Consider the following 16,494-nt stretch of genomic DNA (forward strand, 5'->3'; position numbering starts at 1 on the left):
CTGAATTCCCTCAAAATTGTTTATTATTCCCCTGAAAGTTATATACTTCCTCTGCTCATCAATTCTACAGAAAAGTGACACAAGCCTAGGAATGTTCCAGTACTGAGCAGGTCCTCACCCTATATTTTTATATCCAGGTACATAATACAATTCTGGTTTTTTCCAACAAAACTGTCTCTATCAGTTTATTCTAGTGAACCTGCAGAAGGTAGAGGGAAATCCCCTTCATCCCTATGTGTTCCATGTTTGAATCCATGCCTTTATCTTTACTCAATGTTTACATGTTCTCATGTACCCTTTGTTAAAGAATGAACTATTGAACAAGCCCCCACACACACCTCCGTTCACACATTGAAGTCTTAACTCCCTGTCACAACAAATGTCACAACATCTTTAAATAAGTAATTACAGAGCAATGAGTCTTGTGCTTATACCCTAGTACAATACAAAGATGTCCTTAAAAGAAGAGGCAGTCAGGGTGGAGACTACAACAGGAGGGAGGAACATATGAGGACACAGGGAGAAGGCAGTCTTCTGCCCCCTCCAGTGAGAAATCAGAAGAAAACAAATCCAGATTTCAGTGACTAGTCTGTAGAACTGTTATGGCAACCACAGAAAACTGACCCATGCTCCGTTTACATTTGTCATCTTCTTCCAACTCTGTTGTTTCATATTAGCACACATCCCCAGTTTTCTTCTGTTTTGTTTGGTTTTACTTTGAGATAGGGTTTCTCTGTATAGTCTTGACTGTCCTGGGCTTGCTCTGTAAACCACACTAGCCTCAAACTCACAGAGCTTTGCCTGCCTCTGCTTCCCCAAATGCCGGGATTACAGGTATGTGTCACTGTCCCTAGCACCCAGTTTTTTAATATTCACCTCAGTAGCCATGCCTCTGCCTAGGAATCCTATTATTTAATCATTAATTTGCCTTTCTTTTGGTTACTAAATAAAATATTCAAAACTTATTGTAATCAAGGCATTGTTCTATAATGGTTTCGGCATCCTTGTTCTGTAGTCTCATCATCTGTCAAATGGATATCAGGAAAGTATTGATCTTTGACAGGATCATTGCAGAAACCATATAGAATAAGGTCTTGAACAGACAAGCCAGAGTCAATATTGACGCAGGTTGTTCTTAGTATTTTTCTGTTCAATGTGTATCTCTTGAGTGCTTACCCTTTGCCAAGAGCTCCTTTATAAAACACCCTATCAGGTCTGTTAAATCAGTTGAAAAAGAAAAAAGACATAGCCACCAGTGAGTAAAGAAATATTATTTTTAAATAAATTATATGCAGTTTCTTTTAAAAGGTGATACATAGTTGTGAGGTAAATATTTTAAATTACCTGACCAGGTAGTTTCTGGAACTATTCAAGTTCTGAAAGAGGATGGGGAAAGAAGCCGGGCACAGAGGTAGGCGGGGAACAGGGATAATCGAGGTAACATGAGTGATTACTTCTAGGTCCACCATGGCCATGATTTCAGCAATTTTAGGAGCTGGAAGAAAGTTAACACACCTCACCTTAACACGTGGGAATCTATGCTGTCTAAATATACGGTTAATAGTATCTAAGAAAGGTATTTCACTAAGGATATTATAAGCAACTGCAACTTTAAGAACCGAGTAACTTCCTTTTTCCATTCATTATTTAATTAATTTACTTTACATTACATCTCTGTCAGAGCTTCCCCTCCTGCCTCTCCTCCCAGTCCTGCCCTCTCACCACCCTTTTCCCATTCCCACAGCCCTTTCTTCTCAGAGAAGTGAAGACCTCCCATGGATAGCAACACACCTTGGCATATGAGCTTGCAATGGGCCTGAGGACATCCTCTTCTATGGAGGATGGCAAGGCAGCTCAGTTCGGGGAAAGGCATCCAGAGGCAGACACCAGAGGCAGAGACAGCCCCTGTCCGCGGTGTGAGGATTTCTACCTGAAGATCAGGCTGCACACCTGTTATACATGTGTAGGCAGCCTAGCGCTGCCCCATGCATGCTCTTTGATAGGAGTTCAGTCTCCGTGAGACACTATGAACCCAGGCTGGTTGATTCTGTAGGTTTTCCTGTGGTGTCCTTTACCTTTCTGGCTCCTTTAATCCTTCTTCTTCCTCTTCCTCAGGGTTCAGCAAGCCCCACCTAATATTTAACTGTGGGTCTCTACATCTGATTCCATCAGCTGTAGGATGAAGCCTCTCAGAAGATAGTCATGCTGGCCTCCTGTCTGCAAGCATAGCAGAATATCATTAACACTGTCAGGGGTGGGCTTTTTCTCATGGCATAGGTCTCAAATTGGGCCAGTGATGGGTTGGGCCCTCGATTTCTTTTTTCTCTTCATCCCTGAACATCTTATATGCAGAAAAACTTGTGGGTCAGAGGTTTGAGGTCTTCATTGGTGTCCTCATCCCTCCACTGGAAGTCTTGCCTGATTACAGGAGATGGCTTCAGGTCCAATATGCCCTATTGCTGGAAGCTTTGTCTAGGGACACCCACATAGATTCCTGTGATTTTCCATTGTCGTAGCTTTCTAGCTCATCCCAGAGACGCCTTACCAGTTCTGGTTCTCTCCCTAGTCCTCTCCATACTTGATCCTCCCTGTTCCTTTCCTCACCCCTTCTCTCATGCAGTTCTCTCCCATCATCTACTTCAGATGTTTATTCTTTCCCTTTTTGAATGAGATTCGCACATTATCTCTTGAACCCTCCTTTTAGTTAGCTTCTTTGAGTCTGTGGTTTGTGTTTGTAGTATGGTTATCCTGTACTTTATGGATAATATCTACTAATAAGTGAGTATATACCACGTGTGTATTTCTCAGTCTGGGTTACCTCACTCAGGATGATCCTTTATAGTTCCATACATTTACTTGAAAATCGAATGCTGTCATTGTTTTTAATAGCTGAATAATATTCCATTGTGTAAATGTACCATATTTCCTTTATCCAATCTTATGAAATCCTAGAGTCATTTCAATTTGCATTTCCCTGATGACTAAGGTTTTGAACATATTTTAAGTTCTTCATGGCCATTAGAGATTCCTTTGTTGAGAACTCTGTTAAGCTCTGTACCCCATTTTTAATTGTGTCATTCGCTTTATTGATACGTAATTACTTGAGTTCTTTATATATTTTGGATATTAGCCCTCTACTTGATATAGGATTGGTGAAGACCTTTTCCCATTTAGTAGGCTGCTGTTTTTTGTCCTTTTGACAGTATCCTTTGCCTTACAGAGCTTTTTAGTTTCATGAACTCTCATTTGTTAATTGTCAGTGCCTGAATTGTTGGTGTTCTGTCCATATAACTTTCTAATTTCAGCCTCGCATGCTATTTAGAGTGGCTAGATCAAGGGCTTTGATGTCATCAGGATAGACTGAACTCTCGCACTCTGTCTTTCATCCTGTCTTGCACTCTCCCTCTTGTTCTCTCCTACTTATTCCAGTACTGTTCCAAACATAGTAATCAATCTCTCTCTTTATTCTCCACTGCCTGGGCCAATTAACATAGTCACTACTATTCTGTATTGACATACCTCTGTAACCAAGGCTATCACAGCCCATACTAGGTTTGAAGGAATTAAAGGACTTTCCTAAATGGAGGGGAGGGCTAGACTAAAAAGCCAGTCCTTCCTCTATAGGCCTCCCAGAAGTTTCCACTGAGAAGGCGGTGGATACATCATAAGTACTTGGCTTGTACCATGGGTGTCAGTAGGAATTCAGTGGGAAAGACTGGGCACCACAGTTCTGTCTAGCTCTGTGGGGTGGCTGTTCTGATCAACTCTATTCTTTCATCTCAGTCTGACTGAGGTTGATGTAACTTTTCATAAAGATTCTTTAGTACATTTTTTATTATGTCTTATAAAATTTTCTCATGTATTGATGTTACTATATTAGCAGGCCAAAAACATGGGAGTTTTCCCTAATAAGTGAGTATATACCATGTGTGTATTTCTCAGTCTGGGTTACCTCACTCAGGATGATCTTTTATAGTTCCATACATTTGCTTGAAAATTGCATGTTGTCATTGTTTTTAATAGGTGAATAATATTCCATTGTGCATTTCCTGGCCCATTTTCTTACTGATCACTGCAGGGTCTGAGCAAAGTGGTCAGAGCTGGTTAACACTGAGGTGTCTTGCAACAGAGAGTCTGGCCATGAGCCTCTGGAGGTATTGCTCCCACCTGTGCATGCCTAGACACCCCAGCAACCACAAAGTCATACTTTTAAATTTTTTAAAAATGTATTTATTTTTTATTAATTACACTTTATTCACTTTGTATCCCAACTGTACCCCATCCTAATCCCATCCTCCCTCCCTCTTCTTTTCCTATGCCCCTCCCCCAGTCCAATGATAGGGGAGGTCCTCCTCCCTTTCCATATGATCCTAGTCTATCAGGTCTTATCAGGACTCCTTTCATTGTCTTTCTCTGTGGCCTGGTAAAGCTGCTCTCCCCTCAGGGGGAGGTGATCAAAGAGCCAGCCACTGAATCCATGTCAGAGATAGCCTCTGCTCCCCTTATTAGGGAACCTTCTTGGACACTGAGCTGCCATGGACTACATCTGTGCAAGGGTTCTAGGTTATCTCCATGCGTGGTTCTTGTTATCAGTTTCAGAAAAGATCCCTGTGCCCAGAATTTTTGGTTCTGTTGCTCCCCGTGTGGAGCTCTTGGCCCCATCCAGGTCTTTCTATCTCTCTCTTCTTTCATAAGATTCCCTGCACTCTGCCCAAAGTTAGACTATGAATCTCAGCAACTGCTTTGATACCCTGCTGGGTAGAGTCATTGGAAGAGGGAAAAAACAGAGAACAAGACAGGGGCCTACCACAGAGAGCCTCTGAAAGACTCCACCCAAAGGCATACTTCTAAGAGGAAATTCCACCACGTCCTATCTTAGGAATCCACCATGAAGAGACACTTTACAGGTGGGTAGAGAGTATATACAGAGATACTTATAGAAAGGGATAAATTTTTAAAAATCCAACAACTGCATTTGAGTAAGGACTCTTGCTTTCTTTTCCAAAAAAGAAAGGTATCTACACATATGTTTTAAAAATGATTTTTAAGCATAGAGACAGGTGCTCACATAGGTCTGAAGAGTGTGTCAGGTCACCTGAGGCTGGAGTCACGAGTGTGCAAGCCACTGAGGATAGGTGCTAGGAAACAAACTCAGTTTCTCTAGAAGGGAAAAAGTTCTTAACCACTGTGCCATCTGCACAAATCCTGATATTCAGGCTTTGGATGGCTCTCCTGTCCTGGAGAATCTACAAAACAGAGACAAGCTCTTCTTTTTAACTTGTTAGTCTTTCCTCCAGTCGAGGGAAGTAAACAGCAACAGGTGTTGGGACATTATTCCTTTAGCAAAGATGTTTTGCTTGATCTTGACTATTGTAGATTGTAGAAAAACTAGAAAGCACATGGAAAACTACAGCTCTGATGCTCTACTATTAAAAACAGTATTGCTTTGAGCATTCAGGAAGTAAATATGTGTGACCTTGTAGAGACCACACTGGACAAGTGTATCTAGGAGAGTTCTTGCTGGGCACATAGAAGGTACACCAGCATTTAACCTTAGTGTATGCTTCAGCATTAGCATAGGATAGAAAAACAGCAAAAGATAAATATGATTTAATTCTTCAGTCAGCTGCATTCAAACAGTGAAAAGCTATACAAAATTAATTTTAGTAATCTATTTTTTAAGTGTATGTCTCATTTGGGCCTGTAGAGGTCAAAAATAATTTTGAATGACCCAGTATTCGTTATTTTCCTCGTTGTTGTTATAAAATCCCTGTACAGAAGCAACTTAAGGGAGGAAGGGCTCATTTTGGCTTACAGTTTGAGGGTGTCCCGCGATGGGGTGAACGCCATGCTGGCAGAAGTGGCTCTAGCCATGGCAGCAGGAGCCTTATGATAGGCTCTGGTTATATTGTGTCTACAGTCAGGAAAGAAATTAGATGAATGTTGGCACTCATCTGCCCTACTCCTTCCCTCCTTTTATTTAGTCCCAAACTCTAGTCCATGAGGTGCTGCCACCCACATGCTCTTTCCTCCTGAGTTAAACCTCCCTGGAAGCACCCTGACTGACATGCCCAGATGTGGGTCTCATAGATGATTCTAAATGCAGGAAAGATAGAAATAAAGATAAACCATCAAAAATTAACCACTACATGGAATAAGAACATAACTCACATAACTTTTTAATGACCATGAAACATGTCCATGAATAGTTCATTAGGAATAGATAAAAGCATGTGCGATTCAGTGTGTTGGAACATAATGCTACAGATGGCATCAGGGCCTTGCAAGGTATTAGAAATGTTGCAAGGGTTTTTGTTTTGTTTTCATTTAGAGAAGTGTTCTTAAGCATTTGGGGTGCATACGAGTCACGTTGTAACCCAGTTCTAAATGAAAATTATAAATACGATAATGTGTATCTTTAACGGTGATTCTAATAAAAGAAGTTTAAGTCCACATTGAAAGACATGGCTGTTGAATTTGTTGAATTTTGAAGCAACCTTAGAAAATTTTGAAGCAACTGAAAGATATATCAGATTTTTTACAGAAGCTCTCTTATGTGATCTTTTAGGGTGGATTTGATGGGATAAAACTTGGCATAAAGAGGAGCAATACAGCTTGCTGTAACCATTCAAGCAGGAGAAGATGTCAGACTGAAGCAGGATTGTTCCAACCAGAGAACGGAGGGAGTGAGTGGAGGGACTGCAGAATAACTCGGTTCTAGTGTCACATGAAAAGTGAGATCAGAAGAAACAAAGGTGTGGGTGTCCTCACCAGGTGGTTTATGGTGTTACCATTCATTAAGGAAAGAAACACGGTGAGTAAAAAGTGAATGTTTTCCTATTGCAGTGCACAATATGAGCATATCATAGGAACAGGATCTGTTTCTCTCTTCCACTCTTGCTAATAATGTTCACAGCATAACTATTGTGGTATTCGAAATGGAGTGATGATACAGAAGTAGCAAAAGCTGCTATTGATTCCAAGATATTTTATACTCTGACACATGGGACATCCTGAAAAATCCATGTTTAGTTTTTAATACAAGGTGGAAGAGCATTACGTTAGAGTGAAGGTTAACCTTCCCTTCTCCAAGACTTTCAGAGAACCTAACAAAGACTCTTTCCTCTGAGAGAATTTCTTTCAGATAGTGCAAAAAGCACTCATGCTATATAGAGAGTTGTAGTATTTCAGCCCTCCTGAGATTAACTGAGAAAATCTTAAGATTTCTTGGAGATTAATATTAAGGATTCTAACGTGAGCCTTAAACCCGGTGGGTCAGTTAGAGCCCTGGACAGGAGAACTGCAATGGGCACTTAGAAGAAGATCCAGCCACACCAATATCCACTGCCCACATCCATGCAGACCAGCTCTTACCCCTTGCTACCTGGGGACTTATTCAGAGTAGAGTTTAAGGATCATCTCTGATCCAAGCACAGAGTAAAGTTTTCAAGAAATGAGGGCTCACTCATTTCTCAGAATTCTTCAGAATAGTCTTATTGAAAGCCCCTTTGCACGTTTTATTATTAAAGATTATACTTAGGTATAGAAAATAATGGACAAAGTAAAACCACAGTTTAGTTGTTCAGAATGAGGAAAGTCACAGAAACAGCCATTGTCTATCCAGTTACATGGCTGAGCTTCTTTTCATTAGACACCTCACAGAGGATCTAACAGTGGCTCCCCTTACAACTGTAGAGAGCAATGGGAAAGACAGCAAAAACAGTATGATCTCTCCATGTTGTTTGTCTTTCATTGAGGTGAGATGTAAAATCACACTTCCATGATGATAGAGATATGCTTTTCTATGATTTCAGGAAATTCCTGCTCATGCTTAACATGGTGCCATAGATTTCCAAATGTGGTCAGTATCTTCTGCTTGAATCTAAGCTAAATTCCTGCTAGGATTCAGAATAAAATTGTACTTGAAATACATGCATTAATTAACCATATCATCATATTGGTCCTCACTGACTTTGAGATAGCAATCCAAATCTTTTCTTAAAGACTGTACAATGAACGAGCCATTGAAACCTGAAAGAGATTATCTTGTATCTACTTGGCCTTGATTCTTTGGTGCCAGTAGAAAAATTATGATAATAAGATCACCGCCTTTGTCAGCAGGGCCTAAGTGTATCTCACCTTGGAAGCGCCTCAGAGCAGGGCCTGTGAGACTTGAGCAGAATGTTTCAGTGAGGGGATTTGACAGTGACGAGACACCTTGTGAGACAGTGTAGAGAGAAAGAGATGTTTTGGTCTTTCTGGCTACTCCTCTTCAGAATTTTACCCTAGCTCTCTAAACTGCTCTCTTTGTAGATGCTAGCTTTGAATCTTTAGATTCGCATTTATAACCTGTTACAGCGTCAGAAGCCAGGAAAATAAAATGAGAGCATGGTGGCAAGCAGAATGTGTTCCAGTGAAACAAAACACAGGTGTGTGGAGGTGGGGGTGCAGGGGTGCTCTAACTGGAGAGAAAGGTAACACAGAAGAAGAGGGATGAGACATACACAACATTTAGAATGTTTAAAAAGCCATAGGGAAACACATTGTTTTATAAACCTACTTAAAATAATACATTATCTATATATACACATGTGTTAACTAGAACTTTTATTGCTTTGATAAACCACCATGACCTAAAGAAAAAAAAAAAAAACTGGAGAAGGAAAGTTTTATTGCATCTTACAGTTCCACATCATGGTCCATTATGAAAAGACATCTGGGCAAGAACTCAGAGTTAGAACTGGAGGTAGGAACTGAAGCCATGGAGGAGTTCTACTTACTAGCTTGTTCTTCATGGCTTGCTTAGCCTGTAGGAACTAGGTTCACACCATCCACAATGAGCTCAGCCCTCCTAATCAAGAAATGCACTACAAGCTTGCCCACAGGCTAATGTGGTGGATCATTTTCTCAACTGATGTTCTCTCTTCCCAAATGACTCTAGTCTGTGTCAAGCTGACATCAAAATTAACAAGTACAGCACGAACGCACACACACACACACACACAAATACACTGTTGTTTGGCTATTTATTCATGTTCTATAGGTTTCCACATATACTATCAAAGCCCAAGCAGGATAGAATATTGTTTCCAATAGTCTTATCCCCACAACTCAAACAGTACACAGAATATGAGGAAATCCAAACCTCCTGCTTTGATCTGTAGAACAGGCTGGGGATGAGGTTGTGATCATCAAACTGATGTAATGGATTAACAACATATATATATATATATATTCCTTGGCCACAGTGACAATCTCCTGACTCAAATTCTCTGAAAATGCTACCATATAAATGTGATTTTTAGATAGTTCCCTAGAGACTTTAATATTCATTGAAATTTTATGACTACGAAATTTACGACTACGAGTTCTCAAAGCTCTTGGGAAACAATGTTCATGAACCCTTGAATAACTTGAGAAAAATTAGAGGGGCCTGGGATTCCCAAATACGATTAAGGCCAGAACCAGAAAACAGTTTATGACTGTTATTATGATCTTGCTCTTCCTCCAGGCCACTCCAGCAGAAGAAATGTGAGTTACCATGGAGGACAAGATCTTTAGACTTAATAGCCTGCTCAGAAACCTCATGCTGCACTCTCCTGTCTCTCCCAGGAGACCACAGAATAAGCTATAGCTGGAGGGAATTGTAGAGTAAACTTTGGAGGAGGCAGCAGGAGGAGGAAAGCCTTGGGCTTCATGTCCCTCAAGGAAACTCTGCAGTTACTGTTCCATGGAGGACTGAAGAGAAATAAATAAAACTGGCTGTGTAATGGATGCAACCCCAGAATGGAATCAAGGAGCCACAGGGCCTGACACCAGGTCTGCCTCTAATTGAATGTGTGTGTTAGAAAACACTGCCACACAGCTCTAAGCTTCTGTCTTTCTTCTGTAAAGAAAGGTTTTTTTCATTTCAAGAACCCAGTGAGTCCACGGCATGGCCCATTCACATTGCTAAAAAAATACTCCTAGACTTTTCTCTTCTAAACATGGCAGAAGTTTGGAGAATAGGGGCAATAAATGAGGTCAAAACAAAAGTATGGCAAGTACTTGTGGAAAATCTAAACTAATTACTTTAGGGTGGGGTTCAGAATCCAGGAAAACAAGGGCCCACTCTTCCATACATAACCTCATAAAGTGCTTTGCCATCATTTGTGAGTGGACAGCACCATCTGCATTAGGAGGAGAGCTTTGGCTGCTGACCTTGTCCTTCCCAGTAGGAAGAGGGGGAGGGGCACTCACTGAAGGTGTCCTGACCACTGACCACGTGATTTAACATCCTGCTGTTCTCTCGCCACACTCTGACTGCTGCCCTGAACACTGCTCACTTTTCTTTCCCCTGAGAAAGCCGGAGGAGCAGGAGTGCATGTTCCTGGTGCTCCTCTGCCCTGGTGATTGTGTGCAAATGTATGCAGCCAGGTTCTTTTCAAGTAGATTAAGTGAAAGGAAAAGTTTAACCTGAGTCTCAGCAGTTTTGCTAAGATCTCACTGGCAAACAGCCACTACAAAAAGTTTTGGGGAGAGTAAAAGTTGATGCTTGCAGTCTGCAGCAGGACAGCTCCAAAGCAGCGGAAGAGACCACAGACATGGCTGAGGATTACTGTGTCTTAACTAGCTTCCCTGGGGAACGTTGGGCCCGATATTATCAAGAAATTGGAAGGAAAATGGTGAGTGGCTAACACTCCTAAACAGGTCATAGTGTTTTCATATTCAGAGCTCTTTAATGGTACCCTTAGGAGCCCTGTGAGATAAGAGAAGAAGTGATTATATCCCCAGTTTGTGAAAAGGAGAATCAAAGCCGAAGGGTCAGGCAATTTGCACAGAAAATAATTGGAGTCAGTGTCCAACCAACATCAGGCCTCAGGGGTTCCTAGAACTGAAGCCAGAGCTCAGGAAAATGAGAGCCAGAGCCTGGGTCTGAAAAGCTGATATCAAAGAAACAAGGACCCAACACAATCTCATAATTAAAAGTGATTGGCCAAAAATCAGGCATGCTGCTGTACAAAGGGAGCAGATGCAAAAGAGCGAAAACAGCAAGCAAGTGGCACTTCATTGAACATTAAATTAATTTCCAAGAGTTTATTCTGAAGGCATATTGCCATTTATGGACATCAGCTATGCACTGATAAGAAACTAGAGATTAGAACCAACAAACCTCTAGATGCTGAATACTAGCTGCAAAATATTGGAGGAACTAAAAGTAATTTGAACTAATGAAATTTGGAGATCAAATTTGTTCCCAAAGATTTAACATTTTTGTTTCTATTTCCATTCATCATTGTTTTCTCCACGGTACTGCCAAAAAGTTATTCTTTTTTTCCAAAAGGTTTTCTTTAACACAAAGACCCTTGGGAAATTTACAAAACATATTGCAAGAGCTCCTATTTTTAGCCCTGGGCGACTTTACCATGAACATGGATGTGTGTATTCAGTCTGCTCTTGAGCAGAAAGAGTATTCAAAAGAGTATTTCAAAAGAGTATTCAAAAGAGTATTTCTGAAAATATACTCACTCTCTCTCTCTCTCTCTCTCTCTCTCTCTCACACACACACACACACATGAAGAGGCTCAGCTTGTATGGTCATGGATGAAGGTAGAAACTGAAGTGGCCACGCACCAAGGATGTTAGTCACCAGCAGAATCTGAAGAGACAAGGGAACAGAGTACTTCTGTGGACTGATGAGGAAGAACAGGACTGCCAAAGTTTTAGTGGAACTGAATTCCAGACTTCTGATCCCCAGGCTTGTAAGCATGTTATTTAACTCTTCCAAGTAAGTGTTAAATTTTTATAGCATCCATAATCACCCCAATCCATGTAATCTTAACTGTCTTGTCATGTGACATACACAGTCACAGATTCTAGGAGCGAAACTAAATATTTGACAGGGGATGAGGGTGACATCATTCTCCCTCTATAATCTTCAAACCCACCAACTCAATGTGAATGAAAGTTTCTTCACTCCTTCCCTATAGTTCACTGGACCCCACCCCTTGCATTTGTATGATGTAACTCAGTGGCTTAGGACATAGGCTGATATACCTTAACTATATCTACCTTAGCATTTACAGGTTCTGAGTCTGGTCCTCAATCTAAATTTTTACCAGTGAAGTAATGCCACTTCATGGGACAGATGAACTCATTACCTGACCTTTAGCATGCAAAGACCTTAGGGTATTGCTTTGCAGATGATCCCTTATGATGTCAATAGCATCGTTTCTATCTCCACCAATATCCTCAGCATTCCATAGGTTGTTAAAGGGAGTGTGGGAGCATCAATTCTCAATGGCACAATTGTAAAAGCAGTGGCTTTCACACTAACCACAGATTGTCCATAACTGTGTGCCCTGTTGTTTTCCTCTGTGGGTCTCGGTAGACACACTCAAGAGGCAATGCTCAGTTCACTCAGACTGGACAGCCCAAGATTGGACAGCGCAAGATGGCCTTATGTGTTGTCCTCACAGAGACTGTCCAGGGCTCCTTTGTATCTCAGTCTCAGGCCTATGTTTGAAATACCAACCTGTCACTTCTACCACATTGTATTGATCAACCCACCCAATCTCAAAAAAGTATCAAGATAAAATCTACCTCTATGTAGGAGAACTCATTTTCCAAAGAGATGTTGATGGAGTTTGAATTATAACTTAGGGTCATTATGACTTTCAATATACTGGGATAAATTTGGGGAAAGGATTTCTAAGTTTGAACTTTAGCTAGTGCACAACCCTGGGAAAATCTTGTGACTTTAATTTTAGTAACAGCATCTCTGGGCCTTTCACATGCCAAACACTGTGCTAGCATCTTCCAGGAGAGGTGACAATATGTTCTCTGGCCTCCGGAACTTGCCTTACAGGTTTGCTTTGATAATGAAGAGGCAATGCAGATAAAACTTGATAGAGCAATGGTTGTAGGTATCTGTGCACAGTTTTCACTGAGAAATAAGTGGCTATTATTATTATTCAGTAGTCAACAAAATATCCTGATTTTATCTATAAATGAGAATAGAAGACATGTCATCTGTATTAGCCTGTTTGGACATCATAACAGAATGCATAGATTGGATGGCCTGGGTAAAATAAATTCAGTTCCAACAATTTTAGAAGCTGGGAACTTTCAGACTAAGGTTTCAATAGAGTGGGTTTCATTTTAAGACTTGTTATTGTGGTTTCTAAATGGTTACTATCTCATTAATTATATGTTCAGATAAATTCTTTATGTATGCATGAGGAAAGAGAGAAGAGGAGAGTGGAGGGAAGGAGGAAAAAGAGAGAAGAGGAGTGGTGGGGTGAGAGAGTGGTGGGATGAAACAATCAGTTTTCACTTTATGAGCCAGTATGCACATTACTGGGACCCTGCCACATAGAACCCCATATAAACTAAATCTCCTTCTAAAACCAACATCTCCAAACACCATCATATTGGGGTTAGGGCTTCAATATATGCCTTTTGCAGGAACATGGTATTCATCCTATACTGCCGCCCAAAGCGAACGCTTCATGGCTCACAGGGTAAAATGCTCAGACACATTCCCTCTGGAGGCCTAGATTTGACTTAACAGCGTAGACCCAGAGCCAGCATTTATCAGCAGAACTGAAAGCATGCATGTAACCCCCATTTTGTTCTATAAATACAATAGCATGCATAGGGTGCAATTACCATAGTCATAAACATACAATGTACCAAATCACTCTTAAACAAGGACAGGTGTTTAAATGCCTTTCAGTTTCTGGAAAATGAAGAAGCCTGGATAATAACTTCAGCTTCAGACACAGCTTTATTTTTTTTTGTTCAAAGGCTTATTGTAAATCCCCAGTGTCAGAACGAAGCAGTATAAAAAGAGAGCTGAACTAGGACTCCAACAACCTGGCTTATAGACCCAGCATTAGCACTAACAGGCTCTGTGACCCAAAGTAAGCTACTTAACCTCACATAGACTCCATCTCGGGCACAGTGTGATGATGGGATTGCTTACCGTTTTGTACAGTATTCCGCAGTGCTCTGGGGTAACAGAGAGCTAATAGCTGAAGAGCCTTTAACATCTGTCTCAAACCAGGACTCCTCGCTTGTTTCAGTCTCACAGATGTCATTTGAAGAAATAATTCATAGATTAAAAAATGTAAATAAATAACTATGTCAAAGGCACGATTCCAGAAACTTATTTTTTAAAGATATGGATAAACAGAACCTTGCTGCCATTCAGAACCTGGTTTCATATGCCTGGTGTGGACCTTTCTGAAAAGGTCCTACATGGTACTAATATAGCCTGTTCCCATTTCACATTCCCTGGAGTAAAGAATTAGGTTATAACATGAATAATTAATCCAAATGTTTCATTTACTGAAGAAAAATCTTTCTAGTTCAGGCAATGAGCTGTTACTCAATAAGAAAGGCTAATGAAGCTTTGTCATCACATAAGTTTCCAACAGATCTCATATGAAATGCTTTCCATCACAAAAGAGCAACTTTTGAAGTTATATTCGAGAGACATATCAGACTAGGTTGACCTAGGTGACACTGTGGGTGCCTCAAGCCTGTGTGGAATCTACAGCAAATCTCTGAGAGGGCTCACGGCACTTCTATTACCTTTTCCATTGTTCTCTTCATTTTCTCACTCCTCTGCACTGATGTTTCCAGGTGAGATGGGAAATAGAAGGACCAAAATGCCAATAATAAGAAAGGATTTTCTTGCAGTATATGCAGTCCAGCTGGAATTTGGAAGTAACAAAAAAGTCTCACAAGCAAAGCAAATCCTAAAACCATCCAATTTGCAAAGCCCCAAGCCACTGACTAGGAATCTAATAGGGTGGGTGGGTATCTGAAGTCTCAGGCCACTAATGGCTTCCCATCTGTCATTTTGATACCAGAGATTTCTAGTCCCTATAGCTCTGTGTCCCCAACAGGGTAATTAGTCTGCTACCTGCCCTGTCAGAAGTCGTCCTAGCACCGTTAAACTCAGGCGCTCCAACCTCCCTCATGAACCATATTACTAGAGGTTGCAAGATAATCCCGAGATGAATAACTTGAAAAGCCACATGAAAACCTCAAAGATGAATTAAATTACATTCTGGAGACTAAAGAATAAATTGGAAATGAGGTGATTTCTTATTCAAGAAGTCTTCTTCACCGTTCTCCTGGAATGTAAACACAGGGCTCTGTGCAGAGGATGGGGTCACCTGCTGCCTAGGGAAAGCAGCTTGAATTTTATTACCTTAGTGATCCTTGGTAGCATACACATTTCGGGAGGCACAAACCCTGCTCCCTTTACTTTGTCTCCTGAGCAGGTTTCTAGCTTTCATAACATTTTAATTAAATTTGGGCTTGTCTTTCTCGCTCACCTTACTCTCTGCATCAAAGGAGAGGCTTTTCATGGGCGCCTGACTGGGGTCCTTGTAATTCTTTCATTGCAGATGCAGCCTTCTTTGCCATACAAGGAGAATGGCAATTAAATCAGACCAGGGGTAACCTGCAGTTTATCTTAAGAGAAAGCGGCACATAACTCCAATATGACTTATACATAAAGGTAATGAATTCTATAATGCAAATTTACATACAGGTCAAATAAGAAATGCTTTTGCATTTGATAGTACACTGGGCATTAGGTAGTTGTCACACAATAAATAATTCATCTTGCGTACTCGCTTGCTATGTAAATGGTAGGCTATGGATATTAACACATTTAGCTCTGAGAATAAAATGGACATCTGAGGCCAGACAAATCTCTCTGGACATATTACAATTACTGCTCTCCAAGGGCTTTAACTCTTCACTTCTAAGGATGAGAACTAGGATTTCATTGAAAAGAGAAAGTAAAGAAAAAAAAAAGGGGGCGTGCTTGGGTATATGTGTGTGAGTTCATGTGTGTGTGTGTGTGTGTGTGTGTGTGTGTGTGTGTGTGTGTATACAGTATGTGTGTTCTGATGAAGCAAGACTTACAAAGAAGCAAATGAGTAACTATTGAATATTGGAATTATTGGCTTAGGCACAGTGTGCATTAATATCAATGACTCAAAAACCAGTATGTCCAGAAGACATAAAAACTTCAAAACAACAACAAAATAAATAAATAAATAAATAAATAAAAACTAAATTGAGTTTTAATTTCCATATTTTTACTAAATAGATTTTTCTCTTGAAAACATATATAATCTTCTGATCACTCAACCAGATGTTGTGATTTTTTCTATAACACCATCCATGGATTTTGTATTGACATTCATGATCAATTTCAATATCAAATCTATTGAAACATTCAATTTACTCAAATTGTTTCAACATTCAACTCTTTAAAAAACAATAAAGAGAAAGTAGAAATATTCCGTGAAACAGTATAATCTTCAAATCTCTGTGAAAATCTCCAAAGCTCCTGGCTAAGATGCAGGGCAACACTTTTCCAGCACGCTTGCTGCGATCTGCCTGAGACGTTTAAGAATCTGTGTAAGGAATATTCTCTACAACATGTAGAAGATGTATGGAGACAAACTCCAGAAGAGTGTGGAGGGA

The 16,494-nt window shown here is 40.5% G+C and overlaps 1 long non-coding RNA gene across 1 annotated transcript; it reads right to left on the reverse strand.

Moving 5' to 3' along the window:
* Positions 1-1,368: 1,368 nt before the first annotated feature.
* Positions 1,369-14,185, reverse strand: LOC132649447 (uncharacterized). The gene is made up of 3 exons (XR_009587888.1): positions 13,967-14,185; positions 2,076-2,217; positions 1,369-1,495 (listed from the first exon to the last, which is right to left on the reverse strand). It is a non-coding gene; the product is annotated as an uncharacterized LOC132649447 (long non-coding RNA).
* Between the last annotated feature and the right edge of the window lie 2,309 nt (positions 14,186-16,494).

The sequence above is a fragment of the Meriones unguiculatus genome, chromosome 20 (assembly GCF_030254825.1).
Source record: "Meriones unguiculatus strain TT.TT164.6M chromosome 20, Bangor_MerUng_6.1, whole genome shotgun sequence".
In the NCBI taxonomy this organism is placed as follows: Eukaryota; Metazoa; Chordata; class Mammalia; order Rodentia; family Muridae; genus Meriones; species Meriones unguiculatus.